Source organism: Corvus cornix, chromosome 2, assembly GCF_000738735.6.
Source record: "Corvus cornix cornix isolate S_Up_H32 chromosome 2, ASM73873v5, whole genome shotgun sequence".
NCBI lineage: Eukaryota > Metazoa > Chordata > Aves > Passeriformes > Corvidae > Corvus > Corvus cornix.
Window position 1 is genome coordinate 144,269,519 of NC_046333.1, and position 19,786 is coordinate 144,289,304.

Sequence of the window (19,786 nt, forward strand, 5' to 3'; positions counted from 1 at the left end):
GGAGCGAGTCAAGAGGAGGGTCACAAAGATGGTCACAGGGCAGGAGCACCTCTCCTATACAGACAGGAGAGTGTTGAGAGGGTTGGGGCTTTTCAGCCTGGATTGGAGAATGCTCCAGGGACACCTGAGAGCAGCTTTCCAGTACCTAAAGGGGTCTTATAAGAGACCTGGAGAGGGACTTGTTATAGAAAGGTATGTAATGATAGAACAAGGGGTAATGGCTTTAAACTTAGAGAGGGTAGGGTTAGATACAAGGAAGAAATTCTTCACTGTTGGGGTTGTGGGACATCAGCACAGTTTCCCCAGAGAAGTTACGGATGCACCATCTCCGGAAGTGTTCGAGGCCAGATTGGATGGGGCTTTGAGCAACCTGATCTAATGAAAACTATCCCTTTGAAGTGAGGGGGGTTGGAATGAGACAATCTTTGAGTCTCCTTCCAATCCAAACTATTCTATAATTCATCACTGGGATTTAATGTAACAAAGAAGTCAGATAAAAAAGAGAGAACGGAAGTGAAAACAAGAGAAGCAGAAGGAGTACTTGGTTATTCTCTGCATGCTACCTGGTTGTTTTCATAGGCTATGTCTTAAATATATTGATGCTGGCAGGTGAGGAAGCACAGCAAAGGAAAAAGGAGGTGACAATTATGGTTGTGACAATTTGGCCATTGGGATTTGATGACTGGCATTATTGACAGAGGAGATTGCAAGGGTCCCTGTGGAAAGAGACAATGGAATTCACTGAATAAATAAGACATGCTGAGAAAAAGTTATGAGGCCATATATCTTGGTTTACACACAAGAACATCCAACTCAGCTCTCCTTAGAAGCTTTCCACCAGCTTTATTGAAGCTAGATGGAGACAAGGATATTTGTGCAGAGGTCAAGTTCTTTCTCATATATCATTTTTGTTTAAAAGTGGTTTCTTTCTGGAAAACAGTACCTTAGGCTTCCAGTAAACAGCATTCTCTTAATACACAGAAACACTAATTCAATACCTAGTTTGAGAGAAAAACAGATAAGTAGGCACTGAAATTATGTCAATTTGCACATAAAGCCATCATTTTTTAAGGACAGCAGACCCTTATTCAAATGCCAGAAAATTGCATCCTCTTATTCTTGCATTGCCTCAGAAGAAAATAATTAAGAAGGATTGAGCAAACACCCAAACAGCTCTGACAGGTCACATTTCTGTCACTGAAATACTTAGATTTTGGTTTCTCCCATCCAAATGCCATTTCATCAAAGCAATCTTCAACCCTCAAAACTTAAAACATGAACAGAAATGTTGGACAAGGAATAAGTAGACTATTTTTATTCCTTATTTGTTGGACTCTAAGACCCAGACAATGATACTTAGTCATGACCAGCAGATCAGTTTATGATAAAGGTGGAGGGAGACTGGATCCCGCTGAGGGGAACTCCATTTCAGTCACACTGTTTTCTTTCTTCTACCCACCTGCATCATGAGTGCCTCCATGTATTGACACACAGACATTGGAAATAGCAAGGGGAAATGACCTGGCTGTTACGGCAGAGAATTTAGGTGCAAATTGGTGTGTGTATGGAAAAGAACAGGACAGTAATTTTATGTGGGATGAGAATGCATTTCTGCTCTGTGGGACTTGTCTAGACAGGTGGGATGGGAGGGATTTGATGGTAGCAATTTGATTTTAGATAGGAAACATCCAAGTCCTTATGTGAAGGTTGAGAACTTCAGCTCAAAGATTTCAGGAGCCTGGGGCTTAGGTTTGGTTATGGATTTCCTTCATTCACATTTTCTTAAACTCTTTGATACTGGGCCAAACTTAAACATGAACTCAAACATCCTTTGCTTTGCTAAGATTTCTTACGTATATATGTGTTTTTCTTATGTTCTTATGTATGTTCACATATAGCTGTGGGACTTGTAACCTCATAGATGTAAATGCCTGTGGGATGGGGAGGCCTCTGCCACAGCTGACGATCCAGCATGATTTGTCATCCACCACTGGGAGACAGTCTGGGATGGGACTGGAGCTGTGCTTGTTTTCTGTAGTGCGGGAAGAAACTGCCCTGACCTCAAGTAAACAGAAAGGAAAATCACCTATTTCTTATGACTAGGAGAAAAACTGAGTTTTCAAGCCCAAATTTGGAGTAAAAATATGCCCACTTTGCCAGAAATCAGAGGTAAATCATTGCAATGTCCTGTCTCCCAGAAATACACACATACTGATAACTCAGGGTGTCCTCTGGCCAGTTCAGCCTGCACAGTTGGAACCTTTGTTTTTAGTTTTCGGCCAAAAGTGGAGTAAATATTTGCAAGAGAATATTTTCCTAACAGGGACACTCTCATTTGCTGGAAAAGAGCTCTGGCATCATCCTCTTTTATTGTACAGTCCTGCAAGCCCAGGGCAGGCAGGGACAGAGAAATAAATCAAGTGCTCTGAACCTGCATGTTCAGCCTTTACAGTAAACCATGTAAGAGTGGTTCAAACAGGAGAGTGCTGATAAGGTGACCTGACTTCACAGAATTTTGAAGAGCAGTTCTTTGAACTTTGGAAGCTTCATTTGTAAAAGATAAGATTGAGGATCCTAAAAAAGGCAGGAAAGAGTTGACAAACTGTTGTCACCTGGGGTGACACCCGATAATTTTCCTTTCCGGTTCTAAGAACAGGGCATTTTAGAAACACAAGTGGACAATAACCTTTTGGCTGAGTCTATTTGACTTTGATTCCAGTCAAATTCACATTTTAGGCTTTACTTAAGTAACTTTGATGTACTTTAAAGATTAGGTCCTGATAGTAAAAGAACCTGTACTGTTGTCTTTGTTCAGGTGCTATTAAAAAAGGGAAAAACATCTAACAGCTTTGGTCACCAGCTTTGTCATTTGCTGGATACAAGCATTATTACTTTTTTGTCAGTATTCATATCTTACTTGCAGCCCCTGTATCAGGATCCTCTGTGATAAGTAGTGTTTATTAATGAAAGACAGTGCAGCCTGGATTCAGCAGACCTAACTTGAGACATTTACCTGAGAAATCTAATTTAGGACCACAATCAATTGATGCTTCTCCTATAAACAATGGGACACTATGTAGGATGCTTCAGACATTTGTCAGCCACTTGCCCTTTGGAAGTGATTCTCTGCCTTGGCTATACATAAATAGTGCAGGCACCTGAATTGCTGAAAGATAGGTAAGATAAATCTGAGCTTTCCTTCTCATAGAAGGGAGTAGAGTAAAAAAACAAAAGAGAAAAAGAGTAGAAGACAAAATTTTTTAACCCACTGTCTACACAAAGACACAAAGAGTGTGAGCTACACAGCTTAGGTTATCTGCCCAAGGCCAGACAGCAGGAGACAGGCCCAGGTGTTGATCATGATACTATGAAAACAGCATTTTACCTATAAAAAAAAGCTTACACCTCTGGCAGTGACTTGAAGATTTTCCCTGATATAAACAAAGACACTTGAACTGGAAAATGCTTTAAAAAAATAAGTATTCATTCAATTTATTTATTTCCACTTTCAGAAAAAGATTGAAAATTACTAAATCTTATTACTTTTCACTTTTTCCGTGAAAGTTCTCAGGAATATTTTTTTATGTCCATAGGATATCAAGGATATCGCATAAAAGTTAATGCTGAAGTTTGTTTCTCATCTATTGCATGTGATAGTTTTGGCCATACAAACAAAGCAACAAGACTCCAAAAACCAGTCATGTCTCTGGAGTGGAGCTGGAGTTGTGTGGTATATGCATGCCCTAAAATATGACAAAACCCAAAAATCTTCAAAATTTCCATAATTATTTATTTCCTTTAAAAAATAATTTTCATTTACTTAAGCTTTGAAGTGAAAAACTGTTGCAAAGAACAGAAAGAAACGTTCCATTTGGACATTGAAAATTTGGGGTGTATCAACATTTTTTCTTTAACTGTTCTAGATTCCTTAGAACAACCCAATATCACAAGTTTTACTTCTGAATTTTTTTTCCTTTTTCTGGGGTATAAGTATGCACAAATAAAAAATGATTAGAGCAGATCAGAGCAAAAGTCTGTCTGATTCAGTACACAGTCCCACGACAAGGTCTATTTTTCATTTAAAAATGCCAAGTAGATTGAACAAGAGAACTGAACAGCCAGAGACACAGTTGGCACAAGTAGCCTGTGCACAGCAAATGGATTGAAATATTCATGAATAATATATGCAACAAACAGTTCCAAAGCTGTAAACAAAGGCACAACAAATAGAGATAGAATGAAACTAATGTAATTAATTATTTGCTATAAATACTTTGGCTGGTTCTTACGGATAAAATTTCTGCTGCAATGAAGAGAACGAAAATTTCTGAACTATAGACAACAGAATCCAATTCAGTATTTGACAGGAAGAGTTTGAAATTGTATCATAATAAGAAAGAGGAGTTCACAGATTAGCAAAAAAATAAGAAAATTTATTGCATGAGCAATGGAGTATGAAAAGGATTTTGCCGGAGTACCCTATCTATCTTTGATGTCCACTTTAAAAAACATACTTAAAAAAAGCTTATTGAGAGTAAAGAGAAGAGACAGCAAAATCATGTGAAAATTACATAAAATGTACTGCTGTGAGGCACTGAAAGAGCTGCACTTGCTTAGCTGCTTCCTCAAACAGAAAACAGTGAAGCCTGAAAGTGGAAAGCTTAACCAACAGGAGACACTCTTAAGAGAAAAGGCAGGTCATTTATTTCTTGATTTTTTTATATTCAGTGTGTGCACTAGTGAAACACAAATTGGTTAACAGTGCAGAGTTGTGTGAGAAACCATGCCAGATGTTGCAGATATTTGTGAGGAAGATAGTGTTTGTTTGCTTAATAAAGTCTAAATAGTCTTCTCCTTGGGCATCCAGCAGTCAGGGTGCCTAGGAGCCTGGCAGAAAGAGAATTTTATGTGGACAAACTCATTGTTTCTGCCTGGGAGAAGGCTTGTTATAGATTTTTGCTCCAGAGAGTTCACTGTCCTGCTGTACTGGAGTTTCTTCTAAATAGGCTTCAGCCATAGGTGAGTTTGCAGTAAACAGGCAGCTGTTCACAGGAAACTTTGTTCTATGTTGACATCAAAAATACTCTTTGGGCCAGTGACCTAGAGAGCAAAGAGCCCTCAAAGTGGCAAAACTGCCAGATCACTCCACCACAGTCCATTAGAAAAGGCCATGTGCACACAGACTATTCACCATCTCCAATGGTGTGTTTGTCCTTGGAAGGCCAAACATATCTATTACCCAAATAAACACAGTCCTTTAAAAACAAAAACAGTCAAGGCCAGGCTACTCAGTACTCCATTAAACTACTCAGGAAAAGCACTCAGTTCCTAGAAGCTTTGAAGCTTCTTACCCATCCCACCTTCCCACCATTGCACCTCTCTAATAGGACTTGCCTTTGCCTTTCCCACATCACATAAGATGCCCTCAGGACGAGGCTGACAGGGGCACTTTGGAAAGGAAAGTAATTAAAGTCATTTGTTCATTGGAAGGAGGAGAGAAGACAGAGGAGATAAAACAGATGAGAAGAGGGATGGCTCTCTGGGTCACAGTTTAGTTTGTCAGTGAATTAGGGAAGGGGAAATGAGAATTCACTTTCCAGATCCAATCCACATTCAGGTATTTCCTACAAAGAAGAACTTGAGCAGCTAAAGCCGCTCTAAGGTCACATTAGCTGAGGCTTAACCATGTGCTGAGAATGATCACCAGATTATGACCATCAAGGGAGACCTGCAGGAAACACTTTGTGAGTTTTCTGGGGATCAAGAAATCCCTGGCTTATGAGGTTCTGAGGATGCCCTTCTCAAATCTCTGTTCAAATAGCTCCTTGGGTTTTCACAGCAAAACCTCAGACTAGGAACTTGTAGGCTGTAGTAAAATCTCCTTCTACATTGACCTTCTAGGTGACAAAAGCAATTTAAAAGGCAACTACAGCTGAAGCTAGTATGTTCAAAGTGTTTTGCTTGCAGTAGGAGTACACCAATAACATTCTCTTCCTACACATGTTCATCTACACTAGTAAGGAGTTATTTCTTAGCTGTGACGTATCTGAAATCATAATGAAGTCACCTTGCACAAGACAAGTGGAGCTGAACAGAAGGTTTTCCATTTTTTGTGAAACCTCAAAGTTCTGATACTTGTGGCTATACAAAATAAAGATTAAAAAAATTAAAATTTTCAATATATGTTGCAAAACAAAAGTTACATTTAAAATTTAATGCTGAAGTGTCGTACTTCCTTTTGGATGTGTCCAATCACCTCTGTTTGCACTATTACAACACTGCACAACTTTATCGTCTGTCTGGGTTTCACCTCTGTTTGCTTTCCAGAGCAGCAGGACTCCATGTTGCTCAGCAAAAAGTCAGACAGGCAGAAGGACCCCAGCATATAATGGAATATTTAAATTTTCCTGTCCTACCTCTTTGTTTCTTTCTTCCATCGTCTCTGAATGCTCAACCCAAAGGTTCTTCTCTGATATCTCCAGAACCTATCATGTAGAGGAGAAATAGCCATCTTATTCGTCTGCCCAGTAGGCAGGGAAAAGAGCAGATCTGGTTTCTTCTGAAAAGAAAAGTTACTTCTCTCAACTAAAGTGAGCCATCTATCATGTGGGTGTCTACATCTGAGTGATTTCCCTAAGATACTTTTATAAATATTGGGAAGAAACTGGCAATTACAGAGTGTGAGGTTCATCTTTTTTAGACATTTATCTGAATCACCTACTAATATCTGTATTTCCCTGCTGGTTGTGAAGGGGATTAATAATGGTAGTTCAGATGGACTCTTATATTGCAAATATTTACAGTGAGACAACATGGAATTGTTCAGTACAGTAAGTCTTTCCTACTTGAACAAGAAAATATTAAGTCATAAATAGCAAAAATTAAATTCTGAATCTGTGTTAGATTCAGAATCTGTGTAGTTGCTTTTTACTTCTAGGACTGTAGATTTCAGTTATGCCCTCTCTGAGTTATAGATCTACAAAATTTGAGACAAGTTTTAGATCCACTTACTGTATGCAATAGCTATTGACCATTTTCACTGGTTTGGCCACTCTGAAGAGATTGAAGTTGACTGCAGAAGCCAAACCCTAGCACAGTTTGCTGAGAATTCACTCATAGGTTTAGAAAAAAATAAAATAAAAAGTACACTACAGGTGAAGATGAACTTCTCTGGGTGATTTGCATAAATTAAATACTTGGACCTCTCAGTCTCCTTAGTGATTTGCAAATGAAACCACTCTGATTATGGCTCTGAAAATACATCAAATTTGAATTTTACATTTTGAAAAATGGCACATTAAAATTATTCTAAAAAATTTCATTCTCTCAAGCATTATTTAAGATAAATAAGTTGAATATTAGGGGGCATAATATTGGATGGCACAGCCTGAAGGATTACTGTGTTTCTATCTAGGGGAAATACATGTATACTAATATCTAGATCAAGATATTAATGAAACATGCTAAGTACTCGGTGAGTTGTTATTGTCATGATCTTCTTGAAAAATCTGTTGGGGACCTTCCTTGCCACTTCAAAAAGAAGCGAGGTGCAGGTGATAACTATTAACCTGATCACTCTCACAGTGAGAATATTGGTTAACCTCAGTCGTTTGCTTCCAAGATGATAATTACATTGTCTCTTTTCATCTTAAAGTCACCTTGAACTCCCACTTTTTCAGGATGAGGCCTGCAAGTATCTCTTGAGGAACAAACCAAATGAGAATCAAGTTTAGTTAAGAAGCCTTGGGCTCCAGGTTGCAAAATTTCCTCTCCAAAATCCAGAATTGTTTAGAACTCAATGAACAATGTCATTAACACCATGTCTTAAGGAAATAATTATGTACATGCATTGCAGTTCCTTACCAGTAGCGTACCTGTGCAGCAGGCTTCAGGCTTTACAGTCAGCAGGTATAATTAAAGGCAGCACTGCATCACTAAGAGGCAGGATAGATTACCAAGGACCTGAGTTTTAGCCCAGACTGTCCCACTGATCTACTGTCCTGACTGAGTCACCTCATCCCTCTTATCTTCCCCTTTTTGTGTCTTCAGACTGTGAATGCTAAGGCAGAAAAGGACTAGGGAACCTGCTGGGAGAATCTACCTACATTTTGGGTTGCTGATTGACTTGTACTTTTTTTGGGAATGGGCCAGAAGCAGTCTGTAGCATGAAACAATTTTTCTGGTAGCAGCAGTCTTCTCTCTGGCTGTTCCAGGATGCTGTAGCTTCTACCTGATGTGCCAGGGACACCTCTGAGCATGGGAGGGCTACAGGGCTATGGGGCATGGCTACAAAAGCCACTAAACTCATGTATAACTTGTATAAGGCTAATATATGTATACATATGTATATATACATAGATACATACTTTAAAAAAAATATATATATAAAAATAAATATATCTATCTGAAGTACAATATATGGTTCTATTCAGCTATTTGTTTATGTTAACAAAAATGTGTAAACATAATTAAGTAACTTATAACCTCTTAAGTTTAGCATTCTGACATTGAAACAACTCAGGAACTATTTTGGAGGTACTGAAGTAAAATTAAAAAGTAGAAATTACTCTTTTCACTTGTGTAGCATTTTGCTTTCATCAAAATCAATGGATTCCCATGACTTTTTATTTTTTGAAGAGTTGAGAACATTTTGTTCAATTCTGGCCTTGAAACCTTTTATACTCTGGCAATTTTTTCCTAGAAGCATGAGATCCCTTTTGCCTGGCTTCTCTGTGCAGATAAGCCCCTAGACAAATATTAGCTAATTATTTTTGCCTAACTCTTGTTCCATCACAAGCGTTGGAAGGGCAAAGGACACTTTTTCCTCCAGCACAATGGATCTGGCAGGACATCATTATCCCGGATAGAAATATCAAGTGAACTTGTAGCATTACAAAGCAAATTCACTGTCAACACATTCTGTTAAGCTGACAAGAGAAATTCTGTGCAGCTACACTGCTCTGACGGTATTAGTCTGTTTAATCTTTTTTGATGGTTGCCTGCAAACATCAGCAGAAAAGGAGAGAGGTCAGCTTGGATCTACAGGAGGAAAGAGAGCTCAAATGCAATCTGTGGCTGTTGAAATGGGTTGTTCTTTGGTTACTTGAAACAAACATTTAAATCTCTGGATAACAAGATTTACCCTGTTTGATAAACACAGGCAGCAGCTTCACCACAGGTGTATTTTTCTCTCCTCTTATTTAACACTCAGTAAAAATGTTGTACACACACACGTGTATGGGCACATGCTCAATTTTGTGCATTTTGAAAGCATGTTTGGCTCACAGGTCACACAAGCTTCTGAGGGAGTTGATTCTTCTTAACTCTCTCTTTTTTTCCTCTTTCCTTCCCTTTTTGATCATGGTTACAGGAGCAGATAGTGACAAATGATACATAAAAGGACAAAGTTGGAGAATTTTTTTTTATTGTCCAGAGCAAGTTAACTTTCTTTCTAACCTCAGCTAACTTAACCTGAATTAAAAATGCTCCTCTTAAAAAGGTTTCCACATAAAAATTAGGCAGGATGCTTTTAAAATAGGGCAAGTTGGTCCAAGTGATGATCTATGGGATACCTGGTCTCCTGCCCATGACCTGGGGTAGTGCCCTGGTGCTCCCCAGCACAGACTGGCTCAGTGCATCACTTCTATCTGCTTCCATAACCAACACGATGTGTCTGCAAAGTGCAAACACTGGGCAGCCCTGAGATGAATAGATGCAGTTTTTCAAGTTGTCAAAATGATGTGAAGGACCCTTGCAAGGAAGAAAGACACAACACTGCCTTTTGTGAGAACATGATCGAGCCTCAAAAAGATCCAGTGCACGAACCATAAACTACTGTTAAATATTATGGAAGAACTGGCATCTCCTTTACTGGAAAAGTTTAGAGTTAGGTCTGGTAATGGAACTATACTCTGATCATTACAGAGGCTTATAATGCTCTAACACTGTTCCTAACCCTGGTAAAGACCAATTGCTATGCTTTTCACACAGTCTTATTTCATTAATAAGTACAGATGCTGCAAACTTGGCTCAGGTAACGGCAGGCAGATTAACGAAAGTACTGCCACACCTCCTGCAGCTTTAAGACCAATGGGAATTGCATTTTGGAGCTGATCTGAACAGAATGTTTAGCCCTCTGTATCGCAAAGAGCATTAGAGAAAGCCAGATTTAATAGGCTAAATGGAGAGGGGAAAAAAAGCATTTTGCTATGTGCAATGGCTTTCCTCATTACAGCATAAAAAATAAATTTTGGAAGACAATTTACTGGCTAAATTAAAAGTCTTTATGCCTCCCTGGTAAGTAAATCTTAAAGGATGCAATACATTCTCCTCATCCAGTGTAGACTGAGAAAATGAGGCAAAGTTGTCACTTACTCAGTGGAGAATTTTTTATCCATTTTTTTATCATCTTGATGTATGGAGTCTTACTTGAAAGACAAAACAGTAGCATGAATAGTCACAAAGAATTTTGACATCCTTTAGAATTGAATTCCTTGAGAAAACAATGCTGGAATTTATGAATTAAGAATTGTGGGGACTGTATGGCTGTAAAACCTAAAGCACTGGGGAGTCTGTTTAGCCACGTGTGTTAACATCCTTCTTGGAAAAACAAGAGAGAAAGAATTTCAGGGCACAGAGTAGCTATGTAACTCCTGTAACACAGGAGTAGCTATGAAATCAAGACCAATATCTACTTAAATCTAATGGTCCTGTATGACACACTGAGAGAGAGTCAGTTTGATTTTGTTGAGTTTGAAAGAAATGTACAGTCCTTACAATGTATGGTGTTAGTAGATCCTAATGGCAGAAGAAGACAGAGACCCTCCCTGTGGTTCATGGCTTGCCCAGCTGGGAATCTAAGAGTGAGCACTGCTAAACCTCTGACCAGCCAGGACAGAGAGGAATTGCAACCAAAACAAGCTCCAAAGTTTGCCTGGTGGGTTTAGGCTGCAGAACCCCAAGTGGGAGCACACCTGGCAAGGACTTGTGAGAAATGTCAACTTCATTGCCCTCTGTGGGTGCAATTATGCAGGCACTGCAGTGTGGATTTGAGTCTAATCTCAAATTTTTACTCTTCTCCTGATCTGTTTGGGTATGTAAGCACACACTCCATGTGGATACAAGCCAAGGTCTAGAGTGCAGTAGAGCAAAAGCCAAGAGGAGAAACTTGGCAGGACTAAACATAGAGGGCAACAGTGCACCAGGAGACCTTGTCCTTGGCTCTCCTCAAGAGCCATAGTGAAGGCTCTGAGCCTAGGCTGGAGGGTCAGAATCGGTAGGTGGAAAGACTGACCAGCAGTGAATTTCACCTATCTAGTGGACACACTGTTTTCTCTTATACTGCAAAAATGTGTGGTCTTGTTGATACAAGCCCTAAGTGCAACATTTAGTGTGGGTTTACCCACGGCAGATCATGCCTGGCTGACCTGATTGCCTCCAGGGATGAAATGTCTTCTTGCTTTGAAGATGAGAGAGTATTGGATAAAGTATACTTGATTTCACTAAGACTTCTGACTCATCTCCACAGCCCTCTCATCTGGAACCTGAGGATTTATACTCCACCAGAGAGCTGCCTGGACTGTTGATCTCAAAGGCTACCAATCCATGTCTTGATTGGTAGCCATCAACCAGCTGTTGGCCAGTAACAAACAGTATCAGTGACCTAAATAATAAAATAGAATAAATCCTCAGCAATTTTGAAGATGCTAGGAAATTAGGAGAGGTTGACACTCTGAAAGGCAGAGCCTCACTCAAGCTAGTCCTTGATAAACCTGAAGACAAGGATAACAAAAAATGGTGTGAATATCAATGAAGTGTGATGTTCTGCACTTGGCTGGGCCAACCCCAGGCATCCAAACACTGGCTGCTGGGGAGAAGCGTGGTGAAAAGGGCAAGTAGACACCAGCTGAATAGAAACGGATAGGAAGCTCTCCCTGTATATAAGACAAACCAGATCCTGAGCACCAATAGGAGGAGTGTGTCCAGCAGATCAAATTGCAATCCCCCTCTGCACATCTGGAATTCTGTGTCCCACTGTGGATGCTCCCACTCCCAAGTTAGGAGAGATATGCAGAAATTGGAGCTGACCCAGCATAGAGCTACCAAAATGTCCAGAAGATAGATGGCTTTGCATTCAAGAAGCTGGCAGGGAGACCATGAAGAGAATGATGAGCAATAGTCACAAGATGTGGCTGGGAAGGTTCAGTTTGGATATAAGGAAAAGCTTTACTTGGAGGGTAACAGTGGAGGAGGTACCCAGAGATGCTGCAAAATCACCATCCATGGGTATTTTCACAACTTGCCTAGACAAAGCCACAGCTGACAGCAGGTGTTGGCAGTAGTCCTGTATGAGGGAGGCTGGTCCCAATTAGTTCCAATCAGTGTCTCTGTAATTCTGTAAAACCTATCATAACTTCTCATTCATTTCATTCAGCAATAATTACTAATAAAGAAAACCCACTGATTGGTGAGTTTACTTTGCTATTTATAGAAAATATAATTACCATATTTGTTTAGCTTTCTATTGTCTAATGATTGTTTAAGCCATTTATTTTGCTGTTCTGCATACTTCCAGTTCAACTGATATGTGTATATGGCTATATTTAGCAAAGGCTGTGGCTGTATTACAGCCTCATCTACTTGACACGGTTATGTTTCACATGAGGCTCCCATCTTGGTCTTGATGACTCATTGTCATTGAAGATATTTCTGTTCAAATTACTTAAGCCATTTCACATGGTTACATTATGAGCTTTCATGTCTTCTCATAAACCATCATGCACAGCTTTTGTTTTCATATGTATTACAAGTCACACACAGAGTCCCCCTTTGAACAGAAATCTTGTTAGCAGGGAGCAAAACAGGCTACAAAAATATAAAACAGAAGAAATAGAAAGGCAAAGAAACAAACCCACACAATGTCAGTCTGCTGCTATTTCGTGGTGTTTGAGCTCTCTCTCCACAAGGCCTTGTGCCACTGACAATGCTGATGGGAAGTAACTGCTACGCTTCTCCCCTGTGCTCACTTTCCCTCATCATAGGATGAGGTTTCATGTAGAATCTGTTACAAGCATAAAACAGTTGGGGTTCTCTGGGAGGCAAAGAGTAAAAGTCTTTATAAAATGTGAGGCATTGACTTGAGTGCTGAAGCACTTATTAATGACCTGATTCAGATCTGAAGAATCTCTCCAACAAAGGAGGCTCTTCTGCCAGTGAAGCACAATTTGAGACTCATAGCTTGTATACACAGGGAAAATTACCAGCATAATTATGCCAGTATAATTATACTAGTTTAGCTACGCCAGTAAAATTCTCCCTCTATGGACACTGCTGTCCCTCTAAAAAAAAGTACTTCTTTTCTATGAAGCTCATCTCAACATAATTTAAATCAGGACATTTATCTTTAGATAGAAGAGAATGGGAAGTTTGCCTGGCAGGATATAGTGGGACAGCTATACCAGTACAGTTACCCGTTTCTATATAGACAGCTTTCAGTTGTTCACAGGAGTGTGAGATTGTGTCTTCCTGATGAAAGCCGTGGGTTTAAGTGTTTTCACATTGCTTCATCTACTGAAGTCAGAATAAATAATTATAAAAGAGAATCAGCTCAGTAACAGGATCTGATAAGCATATATCTCTGCTCAGCAAATTGCTGTGCTTGCTTCATTAGGACTAACCACCCTGCAGACAAAGAAGCCAAGTCACAGCTTCTAAGGATACAGCGCCAGATGGAAGTTCTTATTCAAAAAATATCTCAGGAGATGTCTTGGCATCTGTTACTGAGGAATGTTATGGGAAAAACCTTAAGAACCAGCCCAAAAATGGGGCAAAGAGATGCTGGTGAATCTTTTGTGAGGGACTCACAAAGAAATTCTAGAAGTTCATGGGTTTTAGCTGAGCTGTTGCATCTCAAAAATATGCATTATACAGACCCATAGCCTGATGAAAATCCTTTTACCTGGATCTTCATGAGAAAAGCCTTCAAAGTATTGCCATTAAAGCTTTGGCTCAACTCTTCCCCATAGTTAGTCACAGAGATTCACAGCTGTTTAAAATCAATCATGTTAAGAATTTTATTAGGATTTGGAGATCACTCCTGCAATGCATGAAAGAAATAAGCAGGAAGGACACTGTACCATTGGGCTTTCCCTTGCTGCTTTTGCAGAAACCACACCAATACAAGACTGAAGGTCTCAGAACACCTACCATTCCCTGATTTCATCACTACCGTAAGTGGAACAACTTTGGGCAGGGACTTGTGAAAAATGTCAACTCTATTTGCCATTTGTGTGCACCTGTGCAGGCACCATAGTGTAGATTCGAGGCTAATCTCAAGTTCTGTCTTCTCTGGATAGCACACACTCAGGTATGGACTTCAGCCAAGGTCTAGAGTGCAGTGGAGCAGGAGCCAAGAAGAAGAGCCTGGCAGGACTGAGCAGAGCAGGCAGCAGAGCATCAGGAGACACATTTCCTCAGGTCTTCTCAAGGGCCCCAGTGAGGGCCCTAAGCCTGGGATGCAGCAGGGATAACATCCATCAAAGCAGCAGGGAAAGGAATAGCCCATGGGATGGAGAATACTTAAAGTTGCTCTTAGATTAATCCTTTGCGTAAGACACAGCCTGTGAGAAATGAAAGAATGAAATCCAAGGCACTGAAAGTGCTACCAAAAACTATCTCCAGCTTTTGTGAAGTAGTATGCTTGGTTTACAGATAAGAGGTTTGCTGGACCTTGCTCAAAGGTCTGGCTGACTAAGAAGGAAACTCTCAGATTAACTGGTCTGAATTTAATATCACACTTTCTTCAGCATTAACAATGTCCCCACGGCACTGACCCACAGCACTGACCATCTGTTTCCCAGAAGATGCCCATGGATGTCAACTCTCAGGACATGCTAAATTCCTTACGGGACGAGGCATCCCTACTCCCTTAGGGTAATTCATGATCCAAAACTGTGTTCAGGATTGCTCAGCCACTAGATGTCCCTGAGTCTACAGGGCAAAGAAGAGAGGATGAGCTCCGGGCCACATCCAAAGAAAAAGCCGGAGAAGAAGCAGCATGGAAGCCTCCGTATTTGTGTGCCAGTTCTCTGCCTGGGTGGAGGTAGCAATGCAATGATTTTCGCTTGCTGACAGACTGCGTAGTTGTGAGTATACCTCAAGGAACATGCTCCTTGCATGTCCTGGCTTGAATTACTGATCTCCAACTTGGGAATATTCACAGAAAAATGGGAAGAAAAATCCTTTTCTCTTAAATCTCTGAAGAGGCAAATCTGACTTCAGTTTCTCCAAAAGAAACTTTTCTAAACTAACCAGCCTCACCATCCTAGCAGACTAACCCAGAGTGGAAGGAAATTCTACATCAAAAGCTCTTATCTACTCTTTCCGTTGGATAGGTCATAAAAGGACAGCAAATGTTCCCTCAAATTTTTTGCCTGTGTTATTTCTGCCTCACTTCTGTACTCACATGCACTCTTCTAACAATATTCTTGTGTTCAGGACATGTGTTTAGCTCATCAGCACTTTGGAGCATGTAAGGTCAAGAGCCATAAAAATAGGTTGTGCAAATCTGATGGGGTCTGCAACAAATGCCAGGCTCTGACCTGACTGCAGAGGTAGAAATCAATAGATGAGGAATGTGTTTGAGTGGCTGCAGGAATCTTTTATCTTTTGCCTGGCAAACAACCACTTTGGCTTGTGAATACAGGACGTGTACCATCACACAAGTCCTGGGGACATACAAACACACAAACTTAGAGGGAAAAAATAAAAAGTCTTCTTTTTATTCCTGTGAAACACAAACACTGTGTGATGGACCCAACTCCACAGAGCTAGGCTGGCAAACTGTGCTAGTGCAGAGACTGAACAGCTACAGCACCCAGGCACAACTATGGATGTCAGCTTGGAAATGCCCTTTCGAAGAGCTTAATTTTTAGAAGACAAAAGACAGATGTGTCAAACTGGGCAACTATGGAAGGAAAGCTACATAAATCACACTTTTGACAAGCTTACCCATGAGATCTCTATCTCAATCCCATTTTACTTTCCTAATCCCAGCTCACTTATAAGCAAGTAAGGCAGAAGCCAGTGGGTCTGATCTGAAAACAATGATGCACTGCATCTGCAAACAGGAGTTCTCTGGTGGCATTAGGACCAACACAATATTTCATAGAAAGCTTTACATCTTTGTAAGAAAAGCTGGTATATAAAGAGCTGGTACATTAAAGGATACTTCTAATAGTATATCTTATTACTCATCACTGACTCAGTTTGATAATGTAAAGTCAGTGAGAGAAGTTGCCAGCATTCCTTTGTGTTATAATCATTAAAGAGCAACCGCCAGCGTTCCCACACTTTCAACTTCTGCAAAATTATTGCTCTTTGCCCTTTACCACATCTGTGTTTGCATAACCAAGTGGTGTACAGCTTGTCAACACCTCTTTATGTTTTACCTTCCTCCCTTCAGGGCTTTGTTTATGTGTCATCAGAGCAAATCCACTTCTGAGGAATAGAACCTCCTTTCCATAGTATACAAAAGGGATCGATAATTGCCATATTAATTCTCAAGCATGAGCTCTGAAGGAATGAAAAAGACCTGTACAATGAAATCCAATTTTAGGAGAAACGGTTTGGCTAATTGCCTCACACCCTGCAGTGCGGGGGTTCCTTTTTGGTTATGTTCAATGTCAAGTGAAACCACCCAGTATGCAGGCGAGCAGAATACCAGTGCTTAACCTCTGGCCAGGGTCATTGCGAGTCCAACACCAGTTACATCACCTCTGGTAGCACGTGTTGCAGTGCCCATGGGCTCAGGTCACAGCATGTAGGAATGTACCAGAAGATCTGCTTGTCCGAAGATTTGGGCCGTGTCTGTCTTTGGTAGAATTTGGGTGCTTAGAGCCATGTTCATCACCTCCTTTGCACCCAAGTCCTTGTACTCTTCTTTCCTGTTGACATCTGTCAAAAACTCCCTGCTCTCTGCCTTGCTTACATCCTCTGAATCACTTCACTTCTCCCCGAGTAGGTGCAGAGGTTACAATGAATTTAGGACATCTATGAAAACAGCCTCTAGGTCCAAAACGATGGCCTGTTCCAGTATTCAGGACCGTGTGATATTGAAGGTGGTGAAAAATCTATTCAGCCTCTTGTGCTCAGAGTTGTGCTCAACATTTTCTCTTACGAGGAACAGTCAGGTTTGCTTTACTAAGCATCTAAATTGTTGCAGCTCCGAGGCAGACAATGAGGCTCTGACATGCTACCTCAGAGAGGCTGGGTTTATTAGATGTGCTCAGACTATGCCTAATACTGACAGCATCAAAACAACATTTGCTATTATGACTCCTGCATACATCAGGACGTTAAAGACCAGACTCCAGAGCCTGTCCAGGCATATACCTTTGCCTGCTGTTTCCCAGAACCTAGCCAGATGTCCACTCAGTGTCTTTCAGAAATGAATCACACCTATAAATGTTCAGTAAACTCTCTGTATTGGCAATGAAGAGCAATATGCTCCTCTGTTGAGTACCTAAATTGCCCACTGTCCATTTGGGGAATCCTAGGTGCCCAGCTTAGGTGGCATGAGTCGCCCTGATGGATCAGGTAACTGCTGCCATTATCATACTTAATTTAATGTCCATGCTAAAGTGGTTTGAACATGGATTTTTGTCCCTTATTCAAATTGTAGCAGCTTGTCCAAGCACTGAAGCTTCTGCATTCAGTTCTTGGTAAGTAAATATGTGAAAGCTGGGATGGTTTCCTTGAACCTCAAACTCTGAAATCCCTTTTAGGGAAAACTTCCCTCGACAGCTAAACTACAGCTGCTGTAGTTTACCTGCTTCAACAGCAGGCAGACATTTTCTGGTCTTGATTTCTAAATGCTATTCCACCTCCTCTCTAAATTTCCTTTTTTGATGTTACATAGGATATTTGCATAAAACTGAGGAACTCAGCCAAATACTTCTCCTACCACTTCAAAGCTACTGACCTCCAAGAAGCTGGACTGGTGTAAATGAGGGAAGAATCTGACGCAATAGGGTAGTTCAGTGTAATTATATATCCACTGTCCAATACCACCAGGTAGCTGCAGTTGTGTCTGGCCAAGCCCAAGGTAAGTTTGGAGTCAGCACCACTGTCAGACATCTTCTGGATCACAGCTGATTCATGCCCTTCTAGTTAGAAACACAGCCAGGACGTGCTTTCATCTGTCTACAGCGGACTCCAGTAGGTATTTCGTAAAGACGGAGTTTAGACAATATTTTAATACAAAGGAAGTCACACTATGTTTCTTACACTTTTGCATCCAAGCTGTGGGGAATCCTACTTACTGTTTGATTTATGATATTACCAAAGGTTGTAGTCAAGCTGGGAGGTAAAGTAAATGCAGAAAACACGGGATTTACAGAACAAAACTGCCCAAAAGCGGCGGTTATGTTCTGTAAATTAGGAAAACCCCTCTGTTCAGTAATCAGGAGAATAGGCAAGTGAGTGAAGCATTTGTGTTTCTCCACATTCCTTAAAACTGGTCATCCTGGTTGATGTCTCGAAGTTGTCACATGAGCAGCATTTTGAGTTTTTGAAACAGGAGAGGCTAGTTGGACTAACCCTCATTTTAGTAAATGCCCAGATCACTGCACCATAGGTAGCCCTGACATGTGGGCTGAGTCTGAAATGCTGAGTACTTCAGGTATTTTGTGGAAGAAACCAAATTGAATGCAAAATTCCTTTAGCTGGGCAACAATGACAGCATTTCACAGGACTGTACCGTTTGGGTGTACAGCACTCCTTGGGCTCCATTGCTGTGCCCCCAACAATCGGTTGTTAATTCTGATCTGTGAGCATAATCAGATTGATCTTAACTTATCTGACTCATACTATATTAGTGCTCAATTCATCAGTGCATTTCAATATGCATAATAATACTAATAATAGATCCAGACTTAAATTTGAAATAGATCTTAGTTTATGATACAGACTGCATGGCAGAAGACCAAATGTGAAAACAGGGACTGAATAAGCCAGCCTTGACAAAAATTAAAATCCAAATTTTGAAATCACATATTCAGGAATAGCAGGTTTGGGGATAGGGATATTGCTGACTCACATTCTGATACAGAACATACATTCTGATCTGCATTTATTTTAAATTAAATTGAAATAAAATTCCATGCATGAGGAAATGGACCAAGCCTGTAAGTTTGGTGCTGTGGACTAATCCATAAGGCTTGGTTCTCTGTGATTTTTTTAAGCTACAATAAACATTGTTGACTCCAAAATCTTCTCATGGACTGTGAGCCTGGAAACTCAGAATTGTGGCCAATTTTTCACTGTGCCTGGATTGCTTGGATTGATCTCTGAAGCTTTGGGTCAGAGACATTTTTGGCCAATAGCTCTTTACCATGGTTGCAGATCTGACCACACCGTATATCGGTGCTTGAATGTGTTCAAATTTCATAAATAAACTGCAGTTAGGACGAACTCATATTCTTTGGCAGTTAATAGATGTTAAATTACTGCAACCTGCTGTTTTGCTGTTAATGGTTGATTCCAATAAATAGATGAACCTATTAATTAACTTCAAATAAATTATTTCACTTTTCCATAGCTTCTTTGTATTTTACCAGTCTCCCTACATCCTCTTATTTCAGGATGTGGCCTTGATGTGCCACAGCATATATAATTCATAGAGGCACCATCAGGTGTACTACAGCAAAATAAGAATCTGGGGAAAGCAGAGCTTCCACTTTGATGACATGTAATTATTTCAGATAGCAAACTGCTGCAGGCAAAGTCT

General features: G+C 40.4%; 1 long non-coding RNA gene across 2 annotated transcripts in view; it reads right to left on the bottom strand.

Annotated features, from left to right (window-relative positions):
* The window catches only part of LOC120411780, a 52,037-nt gene that overhangs the window by 7,196 nt on the left and 25,055 nt on the right, over window positions 1-19,786 (bottom strand). For both annotated transcript variants that reach the window (XR_005604297.1, XR_005604298.1), the window contains exon 4: window positions 6,417-6,485. This is a non-coding gene — a long non-coding RNA (uncharacterized LOC120411780). The remainder of the gene's footprint in view (window positions 1-6,416; window positions 6,486-19,786) is intronic.